This window comes from Nilaparvata lugens, chromosome 11, assembly GCF_014356525.2.
Source record: "Nilaparvata lugens isolate BPH chromosome 11, ASM1435652v1, whole genome shotgun sequence".
NCBI classification, from domain to species: domain Eukaryota; kingdom Metazoa; phylum Arthropoda; class Insecta; order Hemiptera; family Delphacidae; genus Nilaparvata; species Nilaparvata lugens.
The window spans coordinates 41,747,174-41,763,007 of record NC_052514.1 but is presented as its reverse complement, the minus strand read 5'-3'; the positions used below and the strand labels follow the sequence as shown (position 1 = coordinate 41,763,007).

Sequence of the window (15,834 nt, the reverse complement as noted above, 5' to 3'; positions counted from 1 at the left end):
CATAAAATTGCAGTTATGAACTGAGAAGAACTCAGATCCATATACATTCATTATTATACCATCGCACATTCGTAAAAATGTGTGAGAAATTGCATTTGTTGAGATGCTTTTTTATTGAATTTTTGTTGATAATCATTGATCACAGTCACAGTATATGGTGTGACCAAGGATTTTTTCATTAACAAATACTTCATAACAAGTCAGGCAAATCGAGTGCTCTATGGCAATATTGTGAGATGGAGTCAGCACCTGACGATTAACATTGGTTTGCTATCCTTGTTTGTCATTAAGTAGAGCAGAAAGCTCTATCATTTTCTACCTCCGTATTGTTGCCAAATCGTTTGTTGACTATGATGAACTACCAAAATATTATTTCGACTCATTATTATTATTATAGGTGTTATTAGATTATTATAGGTGAAGCAGACAGCTCTATCATTTTCTACCTCCGTAGTGTTGCCAAATCGTTTGTTAACTATCAAGGAACATAATTAACTACCAAAATATTTCATTTAAATTATGGAATGATGATGAGAAACTATATTCACTTCATGGATCAGATTTATTTGAGATGGAGTTGATCATTAGTAATAAGATTCAGCAATGATTAATAGACTCCTATTAATCAGATAGGCCTAAAACGGCATAACTTGAATCACAGCTACCAAATCTATTATATTATAAGGCGGTTATTACAGGGAATCGGCAACTTATGGAATAATATATTATGAATTTATGATGTGCAACACTTTGCAGGCGAATCTGCACTTCTATAATTTCCACTGATGTCAAGAATCTCACTATACGGTAGCAATAATCTATAATACTGTGTATAATTAAAAGCTTTGGGCTTTAAGCCTGTTGTTCATTTCCCAATCATTCATAGTTTTGAGATTGATATTGTATCTATCAATGTTTAATGAATGAATAATAGAGGAAAGAATTGGCGTATACACGTAGGCCTACGGGATAGGAAATTCACGAGTGACGCATCATCACGTCTGAACAACTGGAATGATTAATTTGAAATTCTGCATATAGATTCTTGATTTACCGAGGATGATTATTAGCCTTTTTTTAATTCTTCATGATTTCAGTAGGTCAAGTTTTCAGTTTGACAAGTTATTGATAAAACCCTAGCTGAGCACGAGTTACCTGCTGATAATAAATACTGAATTAAAATCATTGATACCAATTCCTCTAAATCCTTCTGCCATCTCTATCTGCTCTAAACTCGCGAGCAGCTGGGTATCCTATTATATTAAGTGAGCAATTTCTGTATATATCTGGTTATTTATGTTTTACGGATCTCGAAAACTGCTCAAACGATTTTCACGAAATTTGGAACATAGTAGGTTTATGATATAAAGATTCGATTGCACTAAGTCTCATTCTTTGGGAAACTCGCTGAACGACATTGAAAGGATAATTCATCCTTGGAAAACAGATGATAATTTCGTCGTCTCTCGATAACAGAAGATGCGTGTGCCTGTGTGGGAGAGAGACAGAATTATTTCCAGCTGTGTAATCATAATCAATCAGCGAGAAATTTTATCTAGCTAGACAAATTTTAATCGATTTAATCAACATAATCTGATTTGTTGACATTACAATATGATAATCCTCCTAAACTAGAGTATATCATAATTTTCAAAGTTGATCATCATTTGACAATTTCAAGTGATTAGTGAGTGTTATTTTGCTATTCAATTTGGTTTGTCTATAATCTAAATTATTATATTTTTGTTTTCAAATGTTTGAACAGAAAATTGAACCAGAAGTCAAGTCTATTGAACATAGCCTACTTTCTGGACTATTTATAGTCTATAAATCAATATTCGGGGAAAAACAGTTTTGGGCTGTGCCTGTTAGTACTTCCCCAATCATTTTAAAGAATTGTGCTCGGTTTATCAAAAGTCAATAAATAAATAACAAGCGAAGCTCGGTGCACCGATATTCGATATAAAATTAACAAACTAATCAATTGGATTAATAAACATAATAAAATTATTTGGGATTTTGGTGAATAACTAGCTTTTAACAATGCCGGCTGTGAGAAAGAAATCTAGGTAAAATTAACGCAATTAAATTATTTAATAATTATTATTAAAATTCAAATAAATTGAATGCTGTAAATCCCCCCAAAGACTTGTGCTACCAAAAATATTGACAACAGGGTATAAACAGCTAGATGGAAATTCGATGAGTGCTACTATTCAAAAATGATTTTTTTCAGCCCGGGAATCGAACCCGGTACCTCCTAATTGCCGGTCAGGAATGCTTACCCTCACATCAAACTGACAAGCATTTACAGCATTTATAGTCCACACAAAGGGTCGTTTTGGAAAATTATCCGGAACCAAAAATGGTAGAATCCTGCGCGACCACTCAATTTATTGTGTCTTCAATTTTGTCAAGAATGATTTTTCTTGAGAAACTCAAGGTTCACGAGATAAAATGGGAAAATTGAATAAAGTCCGAAATTTTGGTGGTTTTCGGGGGTTTTGGGGGTGAAGCCGCTCTCTGGCGTGTCAGCAAATTTCAGATTCAAATTCAGCGCCCCAAAATACATATAGAACCGTCGAGAAAAATTCTTTCGGGGCTGTTTCCTGAAAAACGACCATTTGACTGGACTATAATTTGGATTTTCTTCAAATAATAATACTCAATACATCAGCATTTGAATAATTGCAATATCCCACTTATTCCCATCCGTAAAATTATTTATCAAATAGACAAACATAATGAAATTATTTAGAAATTCTGGTGAATAACTAGCTTTTAACAATCCGGCACAGTTGAAAATTCCGTGTTGGAAAAATACTTCTAGATAATGTCAATGCTAGAAAAATAGGTAACTTACTTCAACATAATGTTATGGTTGTTGGATGATATCAACCGTTGTTCTGCATCTTATATTCTAATTAACTTTTGCGAGATCTACTGCTACCTGTCAGCATTAGTTGATCGGGGTGGCATTAATGTTACTTATGACGAATGCTGCCAGTATTAAATGAATCCCACCACGTATTTTTCCACTGATACATGTCAGTATCAGTTGATTAAAGGGGTATTGATGATACTTATGACAAATCATGACAGTTTAAAGTGAATTTTACCACGTATTCGTGATCTATTTTGATACTTTTATTACGCAGCAAGACATCGCAAATTCGTCATTGATGATTAAGATGAGGAATAAGATAAATAGTTAACGAGATTAGTTGCTTGAGGGATATTGTCGAAACAGTATGTAATTTATCCATTTGTATTGAGGGAAATTGTCGAAACAGTGTGTATTCTATTAATTATTTGTATTGAGAAATATTGTCGAAACAGTGTTTATTTATCAGCGAGTGAAAGCTTTTCAATATTTTGAGCTTCATGATGAAGTTCAACCATTTTTATTCAATACTAATACCAATCCTCCTCTTGTTCACGGCATCAGTGAGGTGAGTGACTGAAACTTGAAAGAGTTTTCAAATCTTAATCAAGTTGAAATGATTCAAGGTCCAGGACTAATTTGAAGATTGAAGATTTGAAGACTAATTTCTAACATGATTGCATATCATAAAACTCTTCATATATATGGTTCAGAATACTCAGTATTGTTGTTGTGTATGTTGTGTTATCTGTTATTTTATTTACATTGCATTCTTATTTCATGACGAGCTTATACATTACTTATAAAATACTTACTTGTAAACGAGTAGTTCTGTGAACAGTTAGTAGACCTCGCGCAGTTATAAACCGCAGCCTCCTCTTATACTGTCCATCAGAGTAAATCCTGTCTGTATGTCGTGTCGGCGAGATATCGGTGTGAAAACGGCTAATAGCTGTTGGGGTTGGTGTATCAAAAATGCTAACATCTTTGCATTACTTGTAAAATGTCAGAGAAAAGAATTGAATTTTAATTTGAAACTAGAATATGTTGTAGCAATGATATGTGAATCAGAATACGGTAGGCCTTCAACTAAATTATAGTCACGTTTTGCTATTAAAAAGAACAACTAGCAGTCAGAATTTCTTGATAGCATGGCTATTGTAATACTCGCGCTTGACTGTACTTTGAATCAAGGATCTGTATCTGTTAATAATATGTTATAATGCAATTAGAACTATCACCAAGACTGATGATGCTAGCAGGAGAAAATTATTATTGGATCTCGTTGTTACAAAGAGTGATTAATTCATCAATTGTAAAAAATTTTTGACTGCTAGTCGTTTTACTTTCCTTGCCCTATTACCATACGTAAGGAGAGTATTGTTTTTTCTATTTTTTCCAATTTCTAAATCCCTATACGTTTCAAGGTCCCCTGAGTCCAAAAAAGTGTTTTTTTTCGAATTGGTCTGTGTGTGTGTGTGTGTGTGTGTGTGTGTGTGTGTGTGTGTGTGTGTGTGTGTGTGTGTGTGTTGTGTGTGTGTGTGTGTGTGTGTGTGTGTGTGTGTGTGTGTGTGTGTGTATGTGTACACGATATCTCATCTCCCAATTAACGGAATGACTTGAAATTTGGAACTCATGGTCCTTACAATATAAGGATCCGACACGAACAATTTCAATCGAATGCGATTCAAGATGTCTGCTGAAATGACGAAAACGTTGTCAAGAACAGGGGTTTTAGCGATTTTGATCAAATTCATAGCTTAAGAATTAATTGATAAGCTCTATAAACTGCCACAAGTCTCATTTCTTTAAAAATTTCAGGAGCACCACCCCATCTATACAAAGTTTGATTTTAGATTCTCAATTATCAGGCTTCAGAAACAATTTGAACAAAAAAATTTCAAGTGAAAAAGATTGAGCATAGAAATCTCTACAGTTAATGTCCAGTAACATTTTCACCTGGAATTGAAAATGAGCTCGAAATTCGATAAAATAAGATTATTCAATTGCAAACTATTGGCAACTGTTGAATTTATTAAATCACTAGCCGTCAGGCTCACTTCGCTCGCCATATCCGTCTAGCCAGAGGGCTCCGCCCCCTGGACCCCGACTGGATCGTCCAAGGATGAGATCCTCGCTTCGCTCGCCTGCATTTTTATCATATGTTAGGACAATCCAGTCGGGGGTCCAGACTAAACGTCTGGCTAAACGGATATGGCGGGAGAAGCGAGCCTGACGGCTAGTGATTCCAGGATTCCAGGATTCCAGGATTCCCAGGATTGAAGTAGCAGTACCCAATCAATTTTTCAGCGATAAATGCATTTAAATCTTTAACTTGGTGCCAACCTAACAAAGTCAACTCAACTTGATGCCAAAAATTATTAATTAATTTAGTTGCCAGTTAACAACTGTTTTGAAGAGGTACTCTATCTAGATTATAGTTCTATAGTAACATATGATATGGAAATTTCAATTATAATATTAAGAGATTGGGAGAAGAAGAATATACATGCTAAACTTTAGAATATAAGAATATACAAGACGAACTTTAAACCCTTAAAAACAACCCTCTCAGTTAAAATATTGCCAAAAGATTTCTTAGTGCGCCTCTAAAGGGCTAACTGAACATACCTACCAAATTTGAACGTTTTTGGTCCGGTAGATTTTTAGTTATGCGAGTGAGTGAGTGAGTCAGTCAGTCAGTCAGTGAGTGCCATTTCGCTTTTATATATATATATAGAATATAGATTCACTATGTAGAGATAGCAGACCTCGTGTGTCTGCAGCGCTATTGTCCTATCACCAGCTGGCTCAAATCTTTGAGTAGTAGACTTGAGAAGCGCGTGAACACTAGCGTCAGGGATCAATTTTCATAACGGCAAGGAAAGTTGTATGAGTGCGCCACACCAGATTTTTTTATAGCAAAAAGTGATTTGATAATAAGCTGTTTGTGATGCGGAAAACAACATTGAAGTAGAATAATATAGTTTTACTTATATATTATAGTTTAATTATAGTTGGATTATTATTGAATTTCTGCAAATTAGATTTTGATTTCATTCATTTAGTGATTCACTTTATCAATTGATAATTTGATATCTTGTTGGACCGGACTCCCAAATTGCATTATTTAATATTCGTATTATTCACATACATTTTGGACTAGCTTGTAGCCCGTGCCCCGAAAGGGTCTGTTTAAAGCAATTGATAAACTGAGAACTTGACCTACTGAAATATTGAAGAATTTTAAATAGACCTATTAACCATCCTTGGTAAATTAAGAATTCATATGCAATATGTCATGTTAATCGGTTGAGTGGCTCAGACGTGATGATGCGTCATTCGTGAATTTCCTATCCTCCATGTGTGTGAGCCAATCATTCTTCCCTTTATTATAATATAGAAGATAACAATGTTATCAGGATGTAACAATATAGTAATGCAGTGGCAATAGTGTAGTAACCGTATAGCAGGCTACTAAAATGTAGTCACTTTTTTCTACTTTTTAAATATACTTGTATCTTTGAAAATTAGGAAATTTGTTTTTGCTTACCAAACAAAAACTGTCTGGCTGAGTTATGCAAAAACTGCTCTGATCGGTGTGATAATTGATTCATATGGCAGTTGACTCAGAGTTGGCGAGTTCTGAGCTAGCCATTTCTATCAACCCGGTGTCGCCACCATACGGGGGAATGTCTCCCTCAATAACTCGAAAACTACTGGTCGAATTTCAATTTCAAGAGTATTGTTGGAAAGAGAAAAACATTTCAAACAAGATCAATGTAATTTTATCTGTTGTAAGATATTTTGTAGTTTTTTTATCAGGGCTTAAACTTGAAAAATGCTATTCTTCAAATTCAAAGTGAAATTTCAAACCGTGAATTTCATCATTTCGAAGGTGTTCATTCCAGATAATAGCAGTTTTGAACACTTTATCATGGAACTTACCTTTTCGAATTTATACTCATTCGAAAGCTTATGAAATGAAGAAGTTTTTGAAATATTGAAACCACTATAATCACCCGGAGAAAAACCGAAAAAAAACGGTTTGAAATTTCACTTTGAATTTGAAGAATAGCATTTTTCCAAGTTTAAGCCCTAATTAAAAACTACAAAATATCTTACAACAAATAAAATTACATTGATCTTGTTTGAAATGTTTTTCTCTTTCCAACAATACTCTTGAAATTGAAATTCGACAAGTAGTTTTCGAGTTATTGAGTATTTAATGACCAGAAGTAGGCATATTCTGAAAATATCGAAAAATCGATATATCTCGAAAACTAAGGTCGATAGGAAAAAAGTTTACTGAACAGTTTTTGTCAGAAATGTAGAGTAGAATCTATGGTTGTAACGGCTGTTACAACCTTGGTGGGACACTCTGTATACTGTGAGACTCACCTCATTCCAAAGCTTCCTACAGACTTACCAGGAACACGCGCATTTACCTTTTCATCAACTGATTTTATTATTATGTATTTATACAAAGACGGTAAGATACATATCTAAATTTGAAAATCTACTTTGTGGAAATAATCAAGAGCTGAGAATTTTGTTAAGTGAAGAACTAACAGGACTTAACGTATGAGATTTGAAACTCGTATTTCAAACTATGTGTTAAGCCATGTCCACACTGTACAAATGTTCAACAAACATGTTTGTTGAAAAATTTTGGGCAAATTTTATTATGTTTGACAAACAATGTTTACCTGTGGCCAGTGTGGACGCGTCACTATACAAAATATTTGTAAGTGGGAAGAACAGGTTTTATGTTTTACAGCTGTCAACACTGAAAATGTTTGGAATACCGTAATAATTTTTTGTTTGAAAAACAAAGATCTTCCAGACTTTTTGACGTGACAACGTCTTATAAATTGGTTTGCCGGGAGACACTTCAAGAAACTGTGTTACGTTCCCACGTTATGCGCTCACAATGAGAGCGAGTGAGAGAGTTCGTTTCGGTTCACGGTCGTCTGGAAAGAGCACGAATAGGAGCAGTGGCGAGCAATGCCGCACCAACCCGAAGGCATTCACCTGGAGAGGGAGTGAAACGGAGCAGTCAACCTGCGCAGGCGCCGCAAGCAATCTCCTGCGACTGCGCCACTAATTCAAAATGTCAAGTCAATGGTTGTCTCTCTCGCTCTTAGGTGGGCACGGGCTAACCATGCCCGAGTGGAAGGGACGCGTGCCTCTCACTCACTCTCATTGTGAGTTATTATTTCATCCTTCTTCCTACTATACGAATGAATATTCACATTAAAATTATTTTACCACTCAAAGTCATTGTCACGTAAAACTTTCGCCCGTATACCGACTTTACAGGCAACCATGCAATTTTTTAAATGTTTGTCCCTGAGCTCCTTAACAAACAAACATGTTTGCCGAACTTTAGTTCAGTGTGGACACGGCTTAACACATAGTTTGAAATACGAGTTTCAAATCTCGTACGTTAAGCCTTGTTAGTTCTTCACTTAACAAAATTACAAAATTATTGTCAGTCCTTAATTATTACTTCCACAATGTAGCAGATTTTCACACTTAGATTTGTATCTAACGGTTTTTGTATAAATACATGATAATAAAATCTGGTGTGGCGCACTCACACAACTTTCCTTGCCGTTATGAAAATTGATCACCTGACGCTAGTGTTCCCGCGCATCTCAAGTCTACTATTCCTAGATCTGAGCCAGCTGGTGACAAGACAATAACGCTGTAGACACACGAGGTCTGCTATCTCTTCATAGTGAATCATTAAATGGAATATTTATCTAAGATATATTTATCTCGGGCCACTCCCGTGTTTCGGATGGACACATTAAGCCGTCTGTCCCGGCTGCTTAAGAAGCAGTCGTTAGGTCATGTCAGAGGCCCTGAAATTGATCAGCTGCGACCTGAAAACTCTGACACCAGACCTGAGCCAGCCAGGTCACTGGATATTATTATTATTATTATTATATTATTATTATTATTATTATTATTATTATTATTATTATTATTATTAACTGGTTGTAATTGGATAATCACATTTTCTCGAATTTGAAACTTATTTTCAATTTTAGGTGAAAATGTTACTGGACATTAATTGTAGAGATATTTATGCTCAATCTTTTCCACTTAAAATTTTTCGTTTTAATTGTATCTGAAGGCAGATAATCGGGAATCTAAAGTCAAACTTTGCATAGATGGGGCGGAGCTTCTGAAATTTTTACAGATATGGGACTCATGGCAGTTGATAGAGCTTATCAATGAATTCTTAAGGTATGAATTTGATCAAAATCGTTGGAGCCGTTTTCGATCAAAATCGCTAAAACCCCTGTTCTTGACAACATTTTCGTCATTTCAGCAGACATCTTGAATTGCATTTGATCGAAATTGTTCGTGTCGGATCCTTATAGTGTAAGGACCTCAAGTTCCAAATTTCAAGTCATTCCGTTGATTGGGAGATGAAATATCGTGTACACAGACGCGCACAAACACACACACACACACACACACACACACACACACACACACACACACACACACACACACACACACACACACTCACACATACAGACCAATACCCAAAAACCACTTTTTTGGACTCAGGGGACCTTGAAACGTATAGAAATTTGGAAATTGGGGAACCTTAATTTTTTTCGGAAAGCAATACTCTCCTTACCTATGGTTATAAGGCAAGGAAAGTGAAAAGTGATTTGATAATAAGCTGTTTATGATGCGGAAACCAACATTGAAGTAGAATAATATAGTTTTACAATTAATAATTATTATAGTTCGATTTTCATTGAATTTCTGCAAATTAGATTTTGATTACATTCATTTAGTCATTCACTTTATCAATTGATAATTTGATATCTTGTTAGACCGGACTCCCAAATTGCATTATTAAATTTTCGTATTATTTACATACATTCAGGACTAGCTTGTAACCCGTGCCCCGAAAGGGTCTGTTTAAAACAATTCTCAAACTGTGAACTTGGCCTACTGAAAACTTGAAGAATTTGAAATAGACCTATTAACCTATTAAAATAGACCTATTGATGAATAAAAATCAGATTTATAGGTTCTTCAAGACTTTACTGTGTAAGTTAATCAATAATATACAGTGTCACTTGGTTACTGCGGTCATTCTGGAATGATTCAGTATTTTTATGCGAATTATTCAGAGTCCTATTTCATTCAATAAAATATATTGGTTTCTAGTCTAATCGATGACTCAGCTTTGTTGGATGAGATTGCGATAGACTTGCTGAAGATGACGTGTCTGCTGTACAAAACTGCTGATTTATATTCGTGATGCCTCCATCATTACAGGACATATAGACCTATTCTGAGTACCTTTTTCCAAACTGTTCATTGACGACATGTTTCGGCCATGACGCCATTATCAAGTAATTGAATGAAATAAATAAAAATAACATGAAATAAATACTTTTGATTTGATCTCTTCTCGAATCAAATCAATCAGTCATTATCACTTCATTTTCTAACTAGTTTTTGAAATATTTGAGGGGGTAAATATTTGATTTTTGAAATATTAAGGAAGACATTCCCCCCTTTGCCCCGTATGGTGGCGACACCGGGTTCACATCTAAATAATTTGGGAGAGCAATAGCACAAGGTACTTGTGTATTCTCTCCCTATCATTTTGAAAAAATAAGCTTAACAACAGCTGATGAAGAGCGGAATGGGTGTGCTGGAGGCTCATAAGTATGTATGCATCATTATGTTAATAATTTATCTATTCATTTATTATTTAATTGTACATTGAAGATCATGTTGTGTCGGTATCAGTCTAGGTAAAGTCGCTACCACCTCAGAAAGTGAAGTCTCTGAACCCGAAGATACCATTAAAGAGGCATTTTATCATCTGAGCGATGGCGAATTTTATTCAAAACCAATCTCTGGAAGTGGAGACGTGATATGGATTGGTTCACAACCTGTAGCTTTTGGTTCCGAAACTAAAGACGCTCTGTACAGGTGAGTGTAACATTATATTGATATTATAGTTTCACTCGAAATACATGGAGAATAATACAAAGATGTATGAATTTGACTATTATTATTGGAGAAGTTGTCATGTGAAAATGACCAAGAACTAGCACGTAGGAAGAGTATTTTTAGTCTTCTTCATATTAATAAAAAGAAGAATAGGCTTATACATGTACAGAATAGGAGATACAAACATGACATCTGATTAACTGACACAATGATTAACTTTCACTTTACATAATGATTGTGGATTTTCAGAGGATGGATATAGGCTTAATTTTATTGCTATAAATCAATTCATTCCAATTTGATAATTAAAGCGAATTTATTCAAAATTTGCGTAACTATATCCCCATCGAACATCGTCTTCTCCAATGGATGCTGTATCTGTAGCACCTGCGACTTTAGTACAGTCAACGATAGATTATAGAGAAAAACTCCTATATGGAAGTCTGTGTTTTTCTACTTGGATGTTTTGCATATTTCAACTTTTTTCTCGGAAACTACTCACACTACAGCTTCTAGACTAGTTTTATTCAATTTTTCAGATATTTTTCCATATGAATCCACCATAATTTTTTCAAAAACTAGTCCCCAAACAATTCAGCATCGGTGTATTTCAGCAGAGGAACTGAATTCCGGGCAAAATCTTTCACCCTGTATAGCTCGCTAATGGAGCGTTTATGGATATATGTTTATGAGAACTTTTTTCCTTTTTTTTACCATAATTAAGAATCACCCTGTATATGAAAAAAACGGAAGGGCTTTTCTTCAAAATGTGATACCTCCGAGAGTTGATACCCAGAAAACTATGGGAGATATGGAAAAATGTTACAGATAAAACTGTAACAGACAATGATTTTGTCTTCATACGGATCACGCAGAGTCCGATGGAGGACTAGCAACCCATCACGGGGTATTTCATGAATGATTATCAAAAATCGTTTCACAATTCATCTAAATTATTTATTTATTCCACATTCAGAAATTTCATTATAAAGTGGACCTCACCTTGGAGGAGAGTTGGAGGGTGGGAGCATAGAGGAAAGATATCATAAGAAGTTCTTCCATGGTAAAATGTAGTTTATGTTCCAATTTTGAAGCGGATTCCTTGTGGACTCAAGCCGATTACTGTCGACTACTGTCTATTATTAACTGTTTTGTTGGGGTGTAAGAACGGCACAATATCAAAAACTACCAGCGTCACATATAGCTCCATGTAAAACAACTACTTGGACTCTCAGTTTGATTTACCATTCAAAATTGGAACATGAACGCCCGATAACTTGTGTCATCTTTTCCTATGGTAGGAGACAATCATTTGGATGATTTCAATCATTCAAATAGATAGAGGCTGAGCGATTCTTTGCTTTTGAATTCAATGTTTTCGTTTTGCAGATGTGAAGAAGCTTCTCTCCATGGGGATAAGACCTTCATAAATGTTACTAAAACTATGCTAGAGAAGGATTCTGATGCCACTCATTCAAATGGAGTTGCCGAGAGGGAAAGTCTTCATGAAAATTACTTCATTCATCTCAGAAGACAAATTTGGAAATGCATAGAGGCTAAAGAAAAAGGGGTGATTAAGAAATACAATATTTGTGAAAATGATCTATCAACTTGAATGTGTAGAATTTAATCAGTTTAGTACAGCACCCAAGATCTGAGACTGTGAAGCTACTCTTCATATTTGGTACTAGCAGGTAACCCGTGCTTCGCAAGGGTCTTTCTTAAAACTTGACGTAATGAAATCTAGTAGAATTCAAAATAGGCCTATAAGAATCCTCGGTTGATTAAGAATTTACATGCTGCATTTCAAGTAGATCAGTATGACCACCTTCCAATTAAAAAAAGAAGTTGGATTCAAAATGGCGGAAAAAATTTCGGTGTGACGGAAAACCTATTTTTATCATTCGAAAAGGATCCCAAGTCATACCTATCTTCTAGTTTCCCTTTTAAGAGAAATCTTCTGCTGCTTCCATACAAACTGGAAGCATGACAAATAATTAAAAACTTGACAAACTGAAAACTTGATGTAATCAAATCTTGAATAATCTAAAATAAGTCTATAACAACCCTCGGTTAAGCAAGAATCTATACTCAAAATTTCAAGTTAATCAGTCCAGTAGTTCTGACGTGATAATGCGCAAAACATAATTTCCCTATACTTTACACCTGTACAGGCTACGTTTATAATCCAGTTTTTTTCCTTTATTATAGTATAGAAGATGATACATGGATGGATGATCATTGTTATTTTACTAAAATATAGAATAAGTTGAATAGTTTCCCTTTCAGAGGGTATTTTAAAACCCACAAAAATCATTTTTAATTTGAAGATATAACGAAAAGGTGCATATGACCTTATTTTTTTGCTCAGCTTGCCAAAATACCCCTCATTCCAATATTGCAATTTTCGACTGACTGTACAGTGAGTCAGTCATTCTATCAGGCCTCGAATAATTTTGAAATTTCAATTAAATAAAAATAGAAGAATGAAATTTCTTCATGTAAATAACAACACCTTCATTCAAAGACATATTAACTGCATGCGTTTTCATATTGCCGATACAGCATTGATGAAACTGTGGACGTTTATTTAGCACTTTGTCTCAAAAATTGTTCTAGCTGAAAAATTAATAATCCATGCCACGTTTCAAAGTTTCAAAACTATGTTTTTCAGGTAGAAAGCAATATAGAAACAGATGTTCCTTTTTCAATTTCGACCATGTGATTTGGTGATTTTTTTAATGAAATCGAATGTACCATTGATGAAATTTAAACATTAATTCTGAAAAATCTAGAAGGTAAATTAAAATTTGGGCCAGGTGCACGAGATTGATATTTTTAGAATCTATGTGCAAACTTTGGAGATCTAAATCATTCCCGTTTTTCCGGTATGCAATCCACAAGTTGACATGTTTTGATGCGAACAAACGAACACACGAACAAACACAACCCTACTCTCTCTTATTATATAGAAGCCGTCAATGTGCCTTACGACTGTCATACTTCAGCCGGGACCGACAATTTAACGTACCCATCCGATAACTCTTTAAAACTCGATAAAACTTTTGGCTATGAGCGGGGTTTGAGCCTGGGATCTCTAGGTTGCTACACAAGCACTCTATCCACTAGACCACCGATCACTCCAACTTAATACTATGACCCTGTGTTTCAATCAGTTCAATTTCGTTAATGATTCTGAACAATCTCTTATGATTTCTATATTTCTTCTATCATTTCCTTCTTTGTGTGTGTGTTTCAGTATGAATGTGATAAGTGTCTATTTTTAGCTTCTCATTGTTTCGCCATTTCACCCCTCTCTTCTGCCTTGCTTTTTCGTCGCAGCCACCTTGTTTATACAGCAGGATGACAACGCGGCCGCGCTGAGTGTCGGCGATTCCCTCAAGCAGGCATTCTCTCCTTTCCCGGATCGACTTAAGATCGCTCATGTTAATGCGCAATCCCTTCTCTGTCATATAGATGAATTTAGGCACACTTTCGAGGGCAAAGATTGTTACATCATTCTTATATCCGAGACCTGGTTGAAACCGACAATCGACTTGTTGCACTCGAGGATTATGTGCTCATTCGGAATGACCGGTTACACAAGAATGGGGGAGGGGTTGCTGCATTTGTCAAGCGTTCTCTGCTGCCTGTTCATAAGTTTTCCTCTGATACCTCCCGTGCAGCTAGACCTGGATACATGCTTATTGAGGTAAAGTGTAACGGAGTTAAATGTTAATAGCAGTTTGCTACAGGCCGCCTCATATTAGGTATATGTCAGAATTTTAGGAAGCACTACTTGAGCTGATGGTGCCCTATGAGCATGTGGCTATCATGGGTGACTTCAATACTGACTTACTTGGACCTGATAATCATGACAAAATAGAACTGACCACTATGTTTTTTGCGAATGGTATGACCTTGCTGCCTCTCCAAGCTATGCACCATACATCCACTTCAGACACATTGCTTGATGTTATTGCAGTTGCCGATGTGAGAGCAGCTGTGTGCCATGGGCAGATCCCCTTTCCAGGCCTTTCTGCACATGATATTATATTCCTAGTTTATAACATTAAGAGGCCCAAACCTAAACCAAAAATAATCACTTACAGAGATTATAAGAATATCAATTATCACAATTTGTTCAATGATGCAATTAACCTTGACTGGTTACAGGATATTCCAAACTAACAATGTTAATGCTATGTTGGACATTATTAACCACAATATAGTTTCTCTTTTTGAAAAACATGTTCCTTTAAAAAATCGCAGAGTAACCAGAGATCCTGCTCCATGGCTCACAGATGAGGTACGCCAGCTAATGAGGGATCGAGATTATTGGTGCAAAATTGCAAGAGCGTCAAAAAGCCCCAATGATTTCAACCATTATAAGCGTTTGAGAAACTCTTGCAAGCAAACAATTAGAAATGCAAAATCTACAATCTATCGTAACTTGATCTCCTTGAAGCGATCATCAACTTCATCTCTTTGGCATGCTCTGAGGGAGATTGGGGCTGGCAAGGAGAGGCAGGTACTGACTGTTGCTCACTCGCTGGATGATCTCAATGACTTTTTCACTGACATCTCTGTAAGTTTGGACCAAGCTCGTGCTCACTTTGACTCTCTGCCTGATTTTCATCCCAATGAGGACTTCTACTTCTCCAATGTCACGGAGCAAGAGGTCTTTTTGGCTGTTCATCGAGTGAAGAGTAATGCTGTTGGTGCAGACGGTATCCCAATCAAGTTCATCAAAATTATCCTTCCTTTTATTCTCCCATTTCTCACCCATTTGATCAATACCTCTCTTTTAACGTCGGTTTTTCCTAATGACTGGAAGCTATCCATAGTGATTCCCTTGAACAAGATCCCTAACCCTATCTCTCCATCTGATTACAGGCCTAAAAGCTTATTGTCCGTTTTGTCCAAGGCTCTGGAAATTATCGTTCACT

General features: G+C 35.7%; 1 protein-coding gene across 2 annotated transcripts in view; it reads left to right on the top strand.

Annotated features, from left to right (window-relative positions):
• Nucleotides 1–2,707: 2,707 nt before the first annotated feature.
• The window catches only part of LOC111059971, a 94,897-nt gene continuing 81,770 nt past the window's right edge, over nucleotides 2,708–15,834 (top strand). Inside the window, exons 1-2 of one of the 2 annotated variants that reach the window (XM_039438460.1) lie at nucleotides 2,708–3,452; nucleotides 10,679–10,864. The gene's annotated coding sequence lies outside the window, so the exon portion shown is untranslated. Of the gene's footprint in view, nucleotides 3,453–10,657; nucleotides 10,865–15,834 lie in introns of both variants that reach the window. The other variant, XM_039438461.1, reaches the window with a different exon arrangement.